Source organism: Delphinapterus leucas, chromosome 3 (assembly GCF_059928025.1).
Source record: "Delphinapterus leucas isolate spDelLeu-1000000601 "Yukka" chromosome 3, BTC_Dleu_Yukka2, whole genome shotgun sequence".
Taxonomy (NCBI): domain Eukaryota; kingdom Metazoa; phylum Chordata; class Mammalia; order Artiodactyla; family Monodontidae; genus Delphinapterus; species Delphinapterus leucas.
Window position 1 is genome coordinate 162,067,606 of NC_143131.1, and position 16,041 is coordinate 162,083,646.

The 16,041-nt window shown below is 32.4% G+C and overlaps 1 pseudogene; it reads left to right on the forward strand.

Annotated features, from left to right (window-relative positions):
• The first annotated feature begins 6,867 nt into the window (after positions 1–6,867).
• Positions 6,868–8,038, forward strand: LOC111169293 (olfactory receptor 2M4-like; annotated as a pseudogene).
• The last annotated feature ends 8,003 nt before the right edge of the window (positions 8,039–16,041 follow it).

Sequence of the window (16,041 nt, forward strand, 5' to 3'; positions counted from 1 at the left end):
CAGGCAGGACACTATCTGACATAAATCGCAGCAAAATCTTTTAAAATCTGTCTCCTAGAGTAATGAAAATAAAAACAAAATAAGCAAATGGGACCTAATTAAACTCAAAATATTTTGCACAGCAAAGGAAACCATAGCAAAACAAAAAGACAACCCACAGAATGGGAGAAAATATTTGCAAACAAAGTGACCAATTAGGGATTAATCTAAAAATATACAAACAGCTCATGTAGCTCAATATCAGAAAACAAGAACCCAATCAAAAAAATGAGCAGAAGATCTAAATAGTCATTTCTCCAAAGAAGGCATAAAGATGGCCAACAGACACATGAAAAGATGCTCAACATCACTAATTAGTAGAGAAATGCAAATCAAAACTACAATGAGGTATCCCCTCACACCAGTCAGAATGGCCATCATCAAAATATCTACAAACAATAAATGATGGAGAGGGTGTGGAGAAAAGGGAACCCTCTTGCACTGTTGGTGGGACTGTAAATTGGTACAGCCACTATGGAGAATAGTATAGAGGTTCCTTAAAAAAATAAAGTTGCCATATGATCCAGCAATCCCTCTCCTGGGCATATGTCATCCTGGAAAAGATGAAACTCTAATTAGAAAAGATACGTGCACTCCGATGTTCATAGCAATGCTATTTACAATAGCCAAGACATGGAAGAAACCTAAATGTTTATCGACAGGTGAATGAATAAATAAGATGTGGCATATATATATGTATATATATATATATATATATATATATATACACACACAATGCAATACTACTTAGCCACAAAAAAAGAATGAAATAATGCCATTTGCAACAGCATGAATGGACCTAGAGATTATCATACTAAGTGAAGTCAGACAGAGAAAGACAAATACCATATGATATCACTTACATGTGGAATTAAAATATGATAAAATGAACGTATTTACAAAACAGAAACAGGCTCACAGACATATACAATAAACTTATGGTTGCCAAAACATATGAAAAACTATCAATGAAAATATCTGAATCACTTTGCTGTATACCAGAAACTAACACAACGTTGTAAATCAGCAATACTTCAATAAAAACTTTTTTTAAAAAGAGTAAGTTTGGGGCTTCCCTGGTGGCACAGTGGTTGAGAGTCCGCCTGCCAATGCAGGGGACACGGGTTCATGCCCTGGTCCGGGAAGATCCCACATGTTGTGGAGCGGCTGGGCCTGTGAGCCGTGGCTGCTGAGCCTGCACATCCGGAGCCTGTGCTCCGCAAAGGGAGAGGCCCCAGCAGTGAGAGTCCCGCGTACCACAAAAAAAAAAAAAAAAAAAAAAAAAAAAAAAGAGTAAGTTTTTCTTGCCTTTGATGTGCATTATTTTCACCAATAACCAGTGATAATTCAATTAACTTTTTTTTTTTGGTCACAGTATAGTCTGGAATACTTGTTCCATCTTCCACTGGCAATTATTGTACCATTCTATTGTCATCTGATCAGATTAGGAGATCAATTTCCGATTCCTATTTTTGAATTTCTATCTCCTAGTACATTTTTTGGCAAAAAAAAAATGCTGTGTATAAAGCGTTTGTATTATATTGTAAATAGAATTCACTCATTATTTTCCAGGTATAATTGATTTTTACCATAGGAAATTAGATGCTTGTTTATATTTTAGAAGGGCTGGAAGAATGAAGGCAATTTTGGGGTGGTCTTAGAAACTCACTTGGAAGGTGCTACAAATCTCAGGATTTGTGTGATGGTCCTACTGATGGTCTCAGTCTCTAGCACCTATATAGTATATTTCCTAGAAGCTCACCAGGAAGCTAATTAAAACTCATGTTTGCTTATACATCTGCCTTCCTCCGATAATAACTCCTTTTATTGTCTTCTATTTTTCAAATCATGTGTAAATTCCTCTCATTTGTAAATGTTAGCCATGAACCATACAGGTAATGGTATTCTGGGGAACATGGGTCGAGTTGATGCCAACCTAATGACAGTGAGCCTGGTATATAAAGATTGTTACTCATGTTAGAAGTAGTGTGATTTTTTGGACCTTATGCTTCTTTAATAGAAAGGAGATCTTACTGAATGGTCCTTATATTCCCAATTATTTTCATTGATAACAAAACTAGATTAAGACTTTGAGTTATCTTTAAAAGAATTCTAAAGTATTATTGTGCATATGCTATTCTAAAGCCCAAAGGAAACTTTAAGACTGAATTTAAGAGAAAAAAAACATATATTAATTCCAAAATTGTTCTTACACTTTGCCCTTTTTAGTAATTATAATGCTAATAATTGGGTTTTTTTTACCCTTTTTCTGAATATTTTGGTAAGTTTGCACAAATGAGCACAGTTGTGAAAGGAGAGATGGGCTTTCTAATTACATGGTTGTTGTAATGATTTTGAGGTGTGTTCAAGTCCCTCTCAAATGCTGATTTCTGTTGAATTTAGATTTTCACACTATATTTAAAATTTTTCTAAGTAGAGTAAAAAATTCTAAATCAAAACGTTAGTGATATTAAAGTTGTATGTATGTAAAACATGGTGGATATGATCACAGGCACTGAAGCAGTATTATTCACAGTGCCTTACTGGTAGGGACATTAGCAGGCCTGAGGATTTAACATAAAGGTAAAGTACTTAGAACTCTGGTTGACACATAGAAAGTAATCAATAAATGATAACACTAGTTTGATATACAAATACATACTAGAAAAATCCAATGGCTAACACTACAACCAATACTACATCAAACGAATCTCACCATGTGACCTAACCTAACTAACCTCACAGTGTGACCTAATTATCTCCCAGGTAACTAAAACTCAGCTAGATGTATCATTCCCAAATTAAGCTCAACTTCTGAGAAACATTATATATACCTCTCTATATATAGAAAAATGAGAATAATTTTGCAATTAAGAGTGCACAGGGTTACTTTAATAAGATATGTGCAATACTATCACAAATGTACAAAATTCACAAAGGTAGATGCATATTTCTAGTTGAAAAAGACCCAGAAACTTACTGTACATGGGTGATATATAGAGTCACACATGTAGTTCATTAAAAATATATGTTGGCTGGGCTTCCCTGGTGGTGCAGTGGTTGAGAGTCTGCCTGCCGATGCGGGGGGCACGGGTTCGTGCCCCGGTCCGGGAAGATCCCACATGCCGCAGAGCGGCTAGGCCCGTGAGCCATGGACGCTGAGCCTGCGCGTCCGGAGCCTGTGCTCCGCAACGGGAGAGGCCACAACAGTGAGAGGCCTGCGTACCGCAAAAAAAAAAAAAAAAAATATATATATATATATATATATATATAGGCTGTTACATAAGTCTCTAGTTTGTGATATGACCAGAAGGTAACACAAAACTATATAGATCAATTCATAGTCCTAATTATATTTAGTCATAAAATTCAAGCTCAACTCCACATCGTGAAACTTTTATTCTCTCCTGTGCATCTTTCACTGTCCTAATAAATTTGCAATAGTTAATTAACATTATCCTCACAAAACCCTATACATGTATCCTCTTATTATCCCATTTTATACATGAAAAACCAAAGGTCAAGTAACATATCTGAGGTCACTAAACAATGGTGAAGTCAGGAAAGAAGTACACTTGCTCTGGATCTTAAATGACAGATATTCTATAGTCACATCTATTAAATTCTGAACTGGGATATTGACGTGGCAATTTTTGAACTGTCAAGGTGGAGGAATCTGGTGCTGATAAACAAATGATTATGAAATTGACTGATATTATTGTTTGTTTCTAAGGGGACAGGCTTATTTATTTGGGTATTTGAAGGACAATGGAACGATTATGCTACTGTCTACCTAAAGGAGGAGAGAGGCAAACAAGGGACATTTTCTCTGAGGACAGTACAGGTGGAATTATAAGTTGTCACAACTCTTTATGGTAGAGAGATTTTTGTGGGCTATTTAACCTCCTTAGTTCATTGATAATGTATGGACCTGACATCAAGAGATGAGTCACTCTGGATACTTCTATGTGCAATGCTTCCGTCTACATAAAGAAGTTTCTGGTGATATTTTGAGGGAAAAAAATTACAATTTATAGCTAGTATTTCTGGAAAAAAAATGGATTTATTTGATGTCAAATAATTAGTTGAAAGGCTTGATGTTGACCAGGAACTTTTCTTTACAAGACACAACATCAGCCTTGTTTTGCAATACAGGTAAAAATAAAATTACAGAATAATTTATTCAAAATTGTAATTCAATATAAATAATAAGTGAAATAGAGCAATACTTTTAAATACAAGATTTATGTACTTACCACATGTATCTGATGTGATATATCCTTCCATTAAAAAAAAGAAAAGAAAAACTTGGCTCAATTTTTGAATTAAAAAATATACATACCCAGAATGTATAGCCATTGAATATCTTTTAACATGGACAGTGGGATTTATCTATTTGTTTACTTACTTACTTATGTATTTATTTGCCTCTGAAGATTCAAATTAGGAATCTTTTTAAAATTTGTAAGTGTAAAAATTTTGACTTTATCAAAATAAATATAACAATTTAATATATTTTGTTGAAAAAAGATACATTAGGGAAAATGCATCTTTTACTCCTAGTCTTAATTAAGCACAAAGGACTGCATATTTGATATGCTTCTTATTCATAATACTTAAACAGTGTAAAAGGTAAGTATTTGAGTTAAAACTGGTTAAACTTTGAGCCGTTTGGATTTTAAGATCCTACCAGTTATTTCAGTTGAATAAATTGACTCTTCATGTAAAAAAAATCTATGCAGTTTTTTAATAAGTTGTCAGTCACATCTGTAAATGTGTTTTTAAAAAGTCTTCAGTACTTAAAATATTGAAAATATAATTGACATATATACACTAATATGTATAAAATGGATAACTAATAAGAACCTGCTGTATAAAAAATTAAAATAAAATTTAAAATTTTTTAAACATTTAATTAATTAAAAAAAAGAAAATATAATTTTCATCAAATTATGGACTATTATATAAAATATCATTTGTGGTAATCATTTGAACAACATGAGGTAAAATAACATTTTATATTAATACTAAAACAACAGTCTATGATTATGTCTACTTTCTTGCATGTTAATTTTCACTTCGGAGTGGGTAAACAGAACAAAATGCTCACTTCATGTGGTCTTGGACTTCAAGAAATCACATACCAAGTTATTTGGTTGTAAACAAGAAGAGTAGCCAATTGGAAGTAACTCAAAATTTCAAAATTCTTACTGAGTGTCTAAAGTCTTTATGGCACTGTAATAACACTATCTGTTCAAGGGAGAACACACTAAGAGAGGATTAAAGATATAGAAGGATAGCCTTTTAATAAATTACTTACTATTTTATAATTCCCTTATCCTATCTAGGTTACATCTGCATCTGCCAACAGTAGTAACATGCACTACTGGTTTAGGATGGCTGACTCTGTAAAATATACATTTTTATACTAAAAGATGCATTTATATTTAGAGACAATACAATTAATTTACCATCAGGAATTAAAATACTTAGTGTTTTTTTAAAATTTTCTCATTGAAGCATTTTACTCACATCTTTTCCTTTAAGCAAAGTGTATGTAACTTCATAGACACTGTTCATAAAGACTTGGGATAAGAAGAGATACCAAATAAATCCTGAGTGAAGGTAATCTTTTTTTTTTCCTAATTGAGTTGGCTTGTTTAAAGAAATTCTTGTTCAGGAGTCAATGCTAATTTTGGTGGAATTTCTTATATAGAACAACATATAAATGGTCAAATTTCAAGCCATAAAAGCAAGTCACTATAGATCGTGACAGCCACTAACTACATTCTTCAAGGAGCAAGTCTAATTGTGTGAAATTTAATTTTTGGTATTATTGTGCTTTATTATGTCACAATTTTGAGGGACACCTTGAAAAATGTAATGCCTGTACATAAGCAAATTACTTCTCAAATTGCACTTGAAACCTATCAATGGAGCTTCTCTCCAGTTTTTTCTCTACAGAATAGGTTATTTTCTCATTAGATTAGGTGCTGTATGTTTTCTTACACCCAGAGTTTTACTGAACTACACCACAGATAAAGAAAATTACCAAGCCCACTGGCTAGAATAGATCAATAACAGTCATTTGATTGTTTGCTACTGTTTTTGTTTTTCATAGTATCAACAGTCTTGTGACTATGTGACCTCAGGATTTGGAATCTGACTCAGCAGCCTGTTTGAGCTTTTTTCTGTACTTTCTGGATGGTCTTAGATTGTCAGTTGTCAAATTTCAAAAAAAGTTCTTATACATTCTTTATTTAAAAACAGAACACCTTAAACCAATTTCGTTTTTAGAGAATTAGGTAACAGCTAAGACTAGATCAGAACACTTGCAAACATTTACATCTAATTATAGTTCTAGTTCCAGTACTCTATATCTGCACATATTAGTTGATCTCTGTGAGAGTCTAATCATATTTTGAAAACAAAGAAAGTAACCCTTTGAAGATTGTTATAGTGGTCAAAATGACATATGTAAAACACTGAAAAGATTTTGTGTAGGTGTACAGAAGATTACTTATTTACTTAAGACTGAAAACTTATCTAATCTCTAGTACTTGGAAATCAGAACTATGCAAGGCCACGGAATGACTTTAAGTATGTGTTGGATATTTTTTATAGATAAATAGATAAATCTATAGAGATATATATTTAATTTTTTATTCTTTTAATTAAATTGTACTTAGAAAATTTCAAAGATTTTAAATACATTTCCTTAAAATACTGAACATGTCCAATCCTGAGAATTATTTATAAATCTGTCTTAAGAAATTTTGCACTAAAGTTGTGAGAGTGACAACATTCTGTGATAAACACATATAATTAAATGTAGTCAAACCACATTATATATAAAATATATCATTGATATTGCTAAGAAGAAAATGAAAGTGACACATTGTAAAATAAGAGTGGTACAAAAGTGGATAGAGAGTGGATCTAAAGATTTTTGTAAACTCTATACAAGGTAATGAATTAGGATGGACAGGAGGGAGATATGGAAAAATAGGACCACCGGGACTGCCTTTGTTCTCCTGGGATTGTTTTACCAAATCCAGACCCCCAAGCCACTTTTTACTTTCATCTTCCTAGTTTTTCTTGTCGCCCATATTGTCAATGTTATGATGGTGATTCTCATTTGGTTGGACTCTCACCTCCATACTCCTATGAAATTTCTTCTCAGTTAACTTTCTTTGATGGACCTCTTGTATATCTCTACTTTTGTCTGGAAAAAACAACATTTCCTATACTAATTGTGTAATTCAGCATTTCCTCTTCATGACTCTGGTGGGAGCAGAGTGCCTTCTCATGGCAGTCATGGCTTACGACTGCTATGTGGCAATAGTCCATCCCCTCCACTACTCAGTTCTCATGTGCCCTACAGTTTGTATTTTCATGGTGGTTGGCACTTGGCTGGATGCACTTCTCAATGCCTTCATCAATGTTGTCTATGTTCTGAATCTTCCTTATTGTGGCTCCAGGGACATCCATCATTTCTTCTGTGAGATCCTAGCTCTCCTGAAACTTGTTTGTGCTGACACTTCTCTTTATGAAAATGGTCTTTTTGTCAGTGGTGTTGTATTTCTCCTCTTTCCAATATCTGCCATCATGGCTTCATATGGACAGGTTCTCTACACTGTTTTGAGATTAGGATTAAACATGGGGATGAGGAAGACTTTGGCAACGTGTTCTTCCCATATGATTGTGGTGACTCTCTTCTATGGACTAGTCATCATCAAGTATTTTCTCCTCAAAGCCTATCACACTGCTGAGCAGGACAAAGTGGTCTCTATCTTTTACACCATCCTCACTCCCATGCTCAATCCCCTCATCTACAGTCTGAGAAACAGAGATGGCTGGAGCCCTCAGGAAAGTCTTCAGAAGAAAAGTAACCATAAGAAGTTGATATCTACTGAGAATAGGAGAAGAAAGGATAGACCTTAGTTACAGAAGGATTTCACTGTAACAGAGATGAGCAATATACAGCCAGCAAATGGTACTTCTCTGTAGACGTCTCATGGCCAAACCACTTCACCCTATCCCCTGTGGACTACTAATGAAACAGAGCATGCCTTGCTGCTATGTCACATAAGATCTTCACACATTTATTAAGAAAAATGCAATGTCAGAGATCTGCCAGTCGACAATCAATATAAAAAACAACTCTTTTTTTTTTAATTAGGGAAGAGAAAAAATGTGAATCCTAAGTAGTATTGACTCTATACTACATTTAAACTCATTTTCCCTAAACCACTGTATTGTAACAATATTTGTCAATACTTATACATTGCTCAGAACTTTGTTTTCCAATTCTTATGACAACATATTTAATTTTGAATATATTATTCAAGTGTGGCTCACAAACACAAAATTTTCTTCTTGTTCTTACCACTTTATATTGGAAGTGATGTTGTATGTTTGGTTTTTTTTGTTTTGTTTTACTAATTTCTAGAACCACAATAGTATAGCTTTGATAATATTTATCTAATTATCTATAGTAGTTTGACTTTATAATTATAGTCTATTTAACTATTTTTAAAATTTATCATACCATTTCCTTCCAAATTATAAACTTCTTTCTATGAAAGGTCCCACTTTGTGAAAAATAGTTTTTTCTTGCTAAATCTTCAAAAGTGAAAATAATGGGTCCAAGGGAATAATTATTTTTTGATGTTTATTTCTTATTAAATTGATGAGTCATGTACATTTATAACATAACAAATAGATATGTATATGTGTGTGCATAGTTTATGTGTATACAAACCAATTCATAAAATTGGTATATATGATTTTATGCTTTTTATTTTATTGAGTTAGTAAATGATGAGTCCTCATTGTAATTGCAATATATATTTATTCATTTAGTTTCAATTGATTTTGAAAATTTTCTTGTGTGTGTGCTATATTAACATTCTTGCTTTGGATTTTTTTCATGCTACACTTACCCATTTATTATTTCTGATCTTTATATTTTTTACATATTTGATTTATTGACATATTTGACCTTTAACAATTTATTCTTAAAAATCCATTAATTCTCTTATAGTTCAATGCTGTGGCCATAAATTACACATTTGAGTTTACACAACTTTCACTGAGTAATTTTGGTTATTAAGAAATATTATCACTCCACATAATTTGTTTTGTACTTTCATTTATCTTTTTACTGGTTGTTTTTGTCTTTTAAATGTAAATTAGAATTACATCTTCAACTAGATTAAAAATATTTTATCTTTGTGTCTACATATAGTCCTGCAGCTGTATTTAATAAGCAATAAATTGTCTCTCATTCTGAAAAGATACTTAATTAGATATTATGTTCTCAGCTAGACCTGATTCACCACAGCAATGAAAGTAAATATAATTGTTTTCCAGAGATAACAACTGTTCTCATTTTTATAGTTTTATAATATACTCTAATATTTGAATTTTTTTATCCCTGCTTATATTTTTATAAAACACACTCTATGAATTGCATGATAATGGGTCCTATGGAGATTTTCAGGAGTAAGTAATGATTCTTCAATAGAGAAACTCCGACAGGAGATGTTTAATAAATTGAGCAAAAATAAACTGAAATGAATGTAAAAAGTGTGCATGTAAAAATTATTTCTTTGTTTTAGGTGACCATCTTTGTTCACTTACTTATTTAAAAGAGAATTATTTCTCTTTTCTCACTTTTCTAGTTAGCCAATATTTTCAAACTGTGATTTTTTCAGGTAACAAAGCACCAGAATTTCATATACTAATATACATTAAATTGTCCCAGTATTTCAGTCACCCTATAGATAAATGCTTTACCTCTCCCATAGGTTTAGCCTATCCCATAGCATATCTGGACTCTCTACTTCAGGAAAATGAACTATACAAATTGGGTATATTGAACAGATAACCCCTTGTTGCAATATTTCTGGTAACCACACATCTGTATATTCAGAAAATACATCTCCTTCATTTTCATTGTCAGGGTCTTGACTTGTCTGTCCATCACAGTATCCTAACCCTTAGTGATATGTGCAAACATGTGATTCAGGCCCAGACAATATTACTCCATCTTTCTGGCCACAAATACTGACCCAGCAATGTGCATATATTCAAATCAGGATCACCCATTCTCTTCCTTTCGATTTTTAGAAGTTAATCTAGTTGGCAAATCAAGAAGTAACAAATTTCTCTTTCAGGTGAAATATTCAACTTAGCAAAGACGTCTGTTACTCTTCATAGTGTTTGAAAACCCATTGAATCAATATTTAAAATTAGTTGTCACATACAAATATTAATACTAATAGAAAAATCCCTAGATTTTGAAATAACAAACATACATTTTCCCATGGATTATCAGATGGAGCTGAGCCACTCCTGTGTTTCTCACCCAGGAATGGCTTTCTACCATTGGCCACCCTTCTCAACTGTACATTTTCATTTATGTGCATTAGCAGACAGGTCTCTGTGAATACTGAATTTGCTATTCTTTTAAAGAGAAGACTTTACTATGTCCTTAGTAACCATTCATATAGTTTAACTAGGGAGTGCTATTATATGTATAATGTTAAGATTTTTGATACCTATGTACAGGAAGACTGAAATTGTATATGGATTTATAATCCATTTACCAATGTACAAGAATGTGCATTCTCTTTCCTGCTTTGCTAACGTTGTCCAGTTAGTTAACTTAAAAAATATTTTACTTACCTTGTACCAATGATGAGAAATTTTTAAATGCATTTTTCTACATTTTAACATTGTGTTCTTGAACTTAATCAGTCTTTATATTAGAGTGTTTGTATCTTTTTGACAGATTTTTTTTTAACATTCAACATATTAAATTATTTTGTATGCATATGAGAATTGTGTTTATTTTTTCTGCTACCTCATAGTATTTCATATGTCAGAATTTGGAAGTAGCAGAGATAAAAGCACTGGATTACAAAAATAGTAAGTTGTGTTTATTATGCATATAAAAATGGTTCATTATCTAGGAGCTTTTAAACTAACAATGGAATGAGGCTCAGAGGAATATTTTTATAAGACAGCCTATAGAGTGGGAGAACAGAGGCTGTTTATTATTTACAGTGATTGGTTATAAAATTAGAGCTTTCCAAGAGGTAGATAGAGGATTGGTTAAAGTGGTTACCTCATAGCTATTTGGGGGAAGTTTGTTTTGGTTATGATTTCCAGAGGCATTTAAAAGAAGTGGTCTATGATAAGTTTTGCTTGCTGTGCAGAATAAGCTAAATTAAGTTTTGCATGCATGTCTTAATTGGTTTTGCCTGCTCAGGTAATTTTCAAGTCTGGTATCTATTTGTACTTTATTTTAACACTTGGTTTGACTTCAGATATGCACATAAGGCCACCAAATATATATTTACAAGTTATTACAAAGAAATAGCTTAAGAAATAAATAAATGTGAGCTTAAGAGATTCTCTTTTTACCCATAACTTAGATATAAAGAAAGAAGAAAATATCAAATCTCAAGAAGAGACTGCTGAATTTTAACTATCACTTTACAATGCCACCACTAAGTGAACACAAAAAAATTATATGCATTCATGCTTAACAGTGTGGGCACTTAATTGTATTTAAAATGTTAACATTTAATCACACTCTGAGTCATATCATGTAGGATGACCAGTGTTCAACAAATGTTCAAATTAAGATTTATCTCTCTGGAGAGTATTTTGTTCCATTTAGTTTTTAGTATCTTATTGTTAATTTATTTGGATATGTTTTGAAATTTCTCTTCTCTAATTTGGATGTTGACATATCTGCTTTTGCTATTATTTATTTTTGTTTTATGAAAGGCTATTTACCTAGGTACAGCTTAACTATGACCCTTTCATTTTTATATATTGCTTGGAATTAACTCCTTAGTCCATAGATATGTAACTATGCCATTAAAAGTTATTACTCTTTTACTAGAAAACTTTTACAGAGAGTGTTTTTAATTTTTAAGATGTTGACAACTTTAAACTTCAAATTTTTACTTGGGAGAAATGTTCACCATGTTTCTGTCTATTCATGCAGTTTCTAACTTTATAGAAAATAATGTGACATGAATTATAATAATTTGTTGAGAATTTGGAAAAAATAATTCATTTTTTGTGAATATTTCTTAGATGTTAGAAAATGTACAACTCCCATTATTTTACAAAATGCTTGTGATTTATTATTCATTTTGTGTATCACTTAAAATAAAAGGTATCTTAATTAAAAAGGAAGAAATAGAACTATCACTATTTGCGTATGACATGATTTTATATATAGAAAACCTTAAAGACTCCATCAAATACTATTAGAAATAATAAATACAGTAAAGTTGCAGAGTACAAAATGAATAAAAATCTGTTGCATTTATATATACTGATGATGGTATAGCAAAAAGAGAAAGTAAAATCCCATTTACAATCACAACAAAAAGTATAAAATACCTAGGAATAAATTTAGCCAAGGAGGTGAAAAACTTGGTCACTGAAAACTATGACATTGCTGAAAGAGATTTAAGAAGACACAAATAAATGGAAAGATATTCTATGCTCATGGATTGGGAGAAGTAATATTGTTAAAATGCCCATAGTATCTACAGATTCAATGCAATTCTTATCAAAATTCCAAGAATATTTTTCAGAAAAACAGAAGCAAAAATTATAAAATTTATATGGATTCACAAAACACCCTGAATATACAAAGTAATCACACTCCCTGATTTTAAGCATGTTATAAAGCTATAGGAATCAAAATAGCATGATATTGGCCAAAAAAAGATATACAAATTAATAAAACAGAATTGAGAGCTCAGAAATAAGCCCACACATATATGGACAATTAGTTTATGATGAAGGAGCCAAGAACATTAATGATGAAGACAGGATAGTCTCTTTAATAAATGATGTTAGGAAAACTGGACAGCCACATACTAAAAAATAAAACTAGACAACTATCTCACACCATATACAAAAATCAACTCAAAATGGATTAAAGACTTGAATATAAAACCTAAATTTTAATTTTTAACCAAATATAAATTGAAAATATATGTATCTATTCTGTCTTGTTTCCTTCTACTTAACATTTTGCTTGTGAAATTTTCCCCAAAGTTTTTATTTTAATTATAATTTATGTTTTACCTTTATAAAGTTTTATAGCATTAATATACATAAATTATTCAACTTTCAAATGTATTGGACTTTGGAGTGTTTTCTGTTCTTACCTATTGTGAACAACTTCACTATCAATACTCGTATACATATATCTTGGTACAAATAGACATGAATTTTAAAAAATTATGCCTGTGAGTAGAATTGCTAGGGAGAAGGTATGCACATCTTAAAATTTATGATGTGTATTAAATTTCTAAGGTTACCATAAAAAGTCAACACACACTTTGATGAATTAAAACAAGAGAAATTTATTCTCTCACAGTTCTATAGGCCAGACATTCTATTTCAAGTTTTTGACAGGGCCAGGATACATGTAAAGGTCCTAGTTGTCTATCCTTCTTAGACTCTTTCAGCTTCTGATTGTTCCTCATGTTCCTTGGCTTGTGCAGCATAACTCCAATCCATCCTTTTCTTCACATGGTCTTCATTCTTCTGTACATTTTAATGTGTTCTTTTCTCTTATAAAAACATTACTCATTTGATTTAGAACCCACTCTAAATCCAAGATGATTTCCTCTTAAGATCCCAAAGTAAGTACATATGCTAAGCCCTACTTCCAAAGGTCCCATTCTCATGTTCTGAGGGAACATGAATTTTGGGGGGAAATATTTCAACCCACTATACTAGGTAATATCAAACTAGTTTTCTAAATTGTTTTACTAGTTCAACACATTCTAGCATGAGTTCCTTTTATTTCACAACCTTAAAACATGCATGATTTTTAAAATAATATATTTCTGCCTATACAGTGAGTGTATTTGTATGATATTGTTGCTATTTATTTTGCCTATTTTTGATTACTAGTGAAGTTGTGCAATTCCTCACATGTTTACTGTATGTTTTTATTTCATTGTTTCAGAGTTGCATTTTAAACAGTTTCCCTCTTTTTATGGTTTTTATTCTTTTTTAAGTTTTTAATTAATTTTTATTGGAGTATACTTACTTTACAAAGTTGTGTTAGTTTCTTGCTGTTCAGCAAAGAGAATCAGTCATACATGTACATATATCCACTCGTTTTTAGATTTCCTTCCCATTTAGGTCACCACAGAGCACTGAGTAGAGTTCCCTGTGCTATACAGTAGATTCCCATTAGTTAAATATTTTATACATAGTAGTGTATATATGTCAGTCCCAATCTCCCAGTTCATCCCACCCCCTTCCCCCCTTGGTAACCATAAATTTGTTCTCTACATCTGTGACTTTATTTCTGCTTTGCAAATAAGTTCATCTCTACCATTTTTCTAGATTCCATATATAAGTGATATTATATATTTGTTTTCTCTTTCTGACTTACTTCACTCTGTATGACAATGTCTAGGTCCATCCAAGTCTCTGCAAATGGCACTATTTCATTCATTTTTATGGCTGAGTAATATTCCATTGTATATATGTACTACATCTTCTTTATCCATTCCTCTGTCAGCTGCTTCCATGACCTGGCTATTGTAAATAGTGCTGCAATAAATATCAGGGTGCATACATCCTTTCAAATTATGGTTTTCCCAGGATATATGCCTAGGAATGGGATTGCTGGGTCATATGGTAATTCTATTTTTAGTTTTTTTAAAGGAACCTCCCTACTGTTCTCCATAGTACCAATTTACATTCCCACCAACAGTGTTGGAAGGTTCCCTTTTCTCCACACCCTCTCCAGCAATTATTGTTTGTACATTTTTTGATGATGACCATTCTGACTTGTGTGAGGTGATGCCTCATTGTAGTTTTGATTTACATTTCTCTAATAGTTAGTGATGTTGACAATTTTTTCATGTGTTTGTTGGCCATCTGTATGTCTTCTTTGGAGAAATGTCTATTTAGGTCTTCTGCCCATTTTTGGATTGGGTTGTTTGTTTTTCTTTTGATATTGAGCTGCATGGGTTGTTTGTATATGTTGGAGATTAATCCCTTGTCAGTCACTTCATTTACAAATATTTTCTCCCATTCTGAGGGTTGTCTTTTTATTTTGTTTATGGTTTTCTTTGCTGTGCAAAACCTTTTGTTTCATTAGGTCACATTTGTTTATTTTTTTTAATTTTCATTACTGTAGGCAGTGGGTTGAAAAAGATCTTGCTGTGATTTATGTTAAAGATTGCTCTGCCTATATTTTCCTCTAAGAGTTTTATAGTATCCAGCCTTGCATAAAGGTCTTTAATCCATTTTGAGTTTATTTTTGTGTATGGTGTTAGGGAGTGTTCTAATTTCATTCTTTTACATGTAGCTGTCCAGTTTTCCCAGCACCACTTATTGAAGAGTCTGTATTTCTCTAGTGTATATTCTTGTCTCCTTTGTTGTAGATTAGGTGGCCATAGGTGTGTGGGTTTATCTCTGGATTTTCTATCCTGTTCCATTGATCTATATCCCTGTTTTTGCGCCAGTACCATACTGTTTTGTTGACTGTAGCTTTGTAGTATAGTCTGAAGTCTGGGAGCCTGAGCTAATCTCCTTTAAAATGTATGTGCCTATCTATGTGTGACAAATGCTGATAGAACTGCAAGGAGAAATAGGTGAATCCACTAACATAGTTGGAGGTTTTAACATGCCTGTCTCAGAAAGGGAAAGGTCCAGCAGGCAGCAAATCAGTAAGGACTTAGTTGAACCCAACAACAGCATCAGTCAACTGGATATAATGGATATCTATTGATTACTTCATACAACAACAGCAGAATACACATTTTTTACAAGCTCATATGGAACATGAAGCAAGATAGACCACATTCTGCAGTGTAAAACACACATAAGCTAGGGCTTCCCTGGTGGTGCAGTGGTTGAGAATCTGCCTGCTAATGCAGGGGACATGGGTTCGAGCCCTGGTCTGGGAAGATCCCACATGCCGTGGAGCAACTA